Genomic DNA, 3,004 nt, shown 5'->3' with positions numbered 1-3,004 from the left:
TTTATTATGGATTTCAGAGTTATTTCATCATGTGGTTTTCCATCCATTATGATGTTTTCGCTTCGCAATTTTTCTTCTATCGTTGATGTTAAAAATGATATTTTATTGCATACATCTAAATTTTGATTAATGGCTCTTGTGTGGTTTTCAAAAGGAAGAGAACCCTGTTTTAATTTGTGGGAGTAATGCTCTCCAAGTAAAAATGTGATACAATAATGTGTATGCGTATTTCCTATTGGATATGTAATTTTTGTTCACTTCAACAAGTGGGCAGTATTTTGATATTATATCCTTACCTCTCTTATCAAACTTCCAAAAAAGAAATGTTGTAAAAATGAGTGTTATGTCAATTATCATTATTATACTCAGTTTGGAAAAAACAATGAAAAGAACAGCTTTAAAAGTGGTTTCCTTTTTCATTTTTTTTCATAAGAAAGTTGGAGTATGAGACTTTAAAAGTGGATTGTATGCTAATTAATAGTTGGGTTTGTACGATAATAACCTAATTTAATACACCTTATTACACTAATGGTTTAAACCAACTATTTTCTTTTTCATAAATAGATTAATCTGTTAACTAATAGTTTAAATCTACTTTTTTTCATAAATGACTTAATCTGTGAAGACTTTTCATAAATATCATGCTCGAGTGTCTTATAGACTTCTATCATAATTATGAGGGTTTAAAAAAAGGGGAAAAAAATGAAAACACACTCTTAGAGAAAGGTAAAATCATTCACTTAGAATTTATTTTTTACTTAACAGTTCTATTTTCAAATAGATGACTAAGGAAGATGTTCAACTACATGAAAAGAGAAGCTTGAGGGTTTATTGCGGATATAGCACAATATATATCGAAAAAAGTTATATATAAGATTAAAAATTATATAATTAAAAAAGATTATCGTGAATTGGGAAATATACTACTAAAGAGTAGTTACATATGAAAATTATACTACAAAAACTAATTACATATGAAAATATTGAAAAAGAAAACATAGTATACACGAAAAAACACGTTACATATCATGATACATTAACTGAAAAGGTAAAATAGTACGATATTTATTGAAAAACAACATTATAAATATTCTATCTGTCAATTGAATATTGATGTGGTCTTTTTACTGTCATCAGTAAATGACCAATCAAATGAAATTTACATTATACAAATCAAATACTACTTGTACTACTTAGTAGTATAAGTGGCAAGACTGACTTGATCGAAAAGATTAGTTTCTCAAAAGTTAATTATTTAGTTAAAGTTACAAATGAGGGAGTTTGGTGTGGTTTGAGATTCAAATGAATAGTGTAAGAAAAATAAAGATAGAAATGCAAACAATTAAAACATTATAGCATAGAGGAATGGAATCACAGTATAATTTTGATATTTTAACTTTTTACCTATTGTTAGTCCAATTGATTAGAAAAACTAACCAACATTCCTAAATATCAAATTTAATTAGATGAGAAGATGAGAAGATGAGAAGTTAGAATAACTTTCTAATAGGAAAAGCCTAATTAGAAATTTAATATGGTTTTTCCCAACTCAATAGAACAATATTCTTTGTTGTCAACCACAAATCACAAGCCTACAAGTCAAAAGAATATCAATCATACTATCAAAATATTCCCAGAAATACAATGGATTCCTCCAAAATCAACAAAAGAAAACCATAAACACTAATGTTGCAAATGAATAAAGGGTGAAAAAGTGAAGAAAAGAAGTCATACGTTCAAAACGGCCACCCGGATTAAAAACCTAAAAACCGAAGCTATGGATTTGTATCCGCACAACGGGTTGCGGAGCTATCACGAAAAAGACGATTTTACACTCCTTTAAGTGGCAGTTCCATTTTCTTCGCAATGCTCAATTCTACTTAAAATAATCAAACATATAAAATATAGAAACAACCTTAGACTAGATAGCACATTTTTTGAAATATCAAATACACTAGAGAATATATCAGAGTGCGTATGAAATATATGATTGCAAAACTAAGAAATGGAGTCAACAACAGGACAAAAAATACTTAAGTGAACGAAGAAATGCAGAAGAAGCTTACCATTTGAAAAAGAAAAAAAAAACGCAACCTACCTCTACCAAACAAAGAAGGAAAGATCCATGTTCTGCAGTACAGTAAATTGTTAATCTAAGCCTAATTACCTAAACAAATTCCTAAACTCTACTGATTTTTTCGCTATGCTATGCATACTTATTACACTCTTCACATTCCATAACACTTTCCAAAAAAAGTAGAGGAGTTTTTTCATTTTCTCTGTTAAAAATTTGCTTTTAGTGGTGCATGCCATTTATTTATAAATAAAAGGATAGCGGGACATGACGACTGCAAAAAAAAAAAAAAAGAACTAAAACGCTAGAAGGAGGGCTTGAACCTCCGACCTTGTGGTTAACAGCCACACGCTCTAACCAACTGAGCTATTCCAGCTTTCATGATATAGAAATGCTTTTTAATTGAAAGTAATATTAATATCAATTGTTAACTCACTAATTACATCAAATTTTTGATCAATGAAACTTAGAATTTAGGCACTGATATTTTCACAAATGTTTTTCTTCACTTCCTGTGTTGGCAACCATTTTATAATTAAATATCAATATAAATTTTTCCCCATTTTATTAAAAATATTTGACTTCCAATATGATCAAAGTTTTGTTTCTCTAAATTAATTAATTTAGGGCGAGGACTTCTAACCACAAAATAAATATAACAAGTTTTATGTCAATAATTTTTTTTTTCTATTTCTATTTTTTAAAAAGATAGTAAAATTTTAAAAAAATTTGTAAAATTAACTTATCTTGAAGATTAGCATAGAATGACTCAATATTAAAAATTAGTGAAAAGTTTCTCCTTATTCTATAGAGCACTCTACTATCTAGAACTTCTTCTCACGTCAAGGATGGCTGACCCATTGCAAAATAGTCATAGCCTTAACTTAATGAAATGACCGACACATATGTGAGGTAATAAAAATAACAATA

General features: G+C 28.4%; 1 non-coding gene across 1 annotated transcript; it reads right to left on the bottom strand.

The window, feature by feature from the left end:
* Positions 1 to 2,376: 2,376 nt before the first annotated feature.
* Positions 2,377 to 2,450, bottom strand: TRNAN-GUU (transfer RNA asparagine (anticodon GUU)). Its single transcript has one exon. It is a non-coding gene; the product is annotated as a tRNA-Asn (tRNA).
* Positions 2,451 to 3,004: the final 554 nt, after the last annotated feature.

This window comes from Cucumis melo, chromosome 2 (assembly GCF_025177605.1).
Source record: "Cucumis melo cultivar AY chromosome 2, USDA_Cmelo_AY_1.0, whole genome shotgun sequence".
Classification (NCBI taxonomy): Eukaryota; Viridiplantae; Streptophyta; class Magnoliopsida; order Cucurbitales; family Cucurbitaceae; genus Cucumis; species Cucumis melo.
Note: the sequence above shows the minus strand (reverse complement) of the source record. Positions and strands in the feature narration are given on the sequence as shown.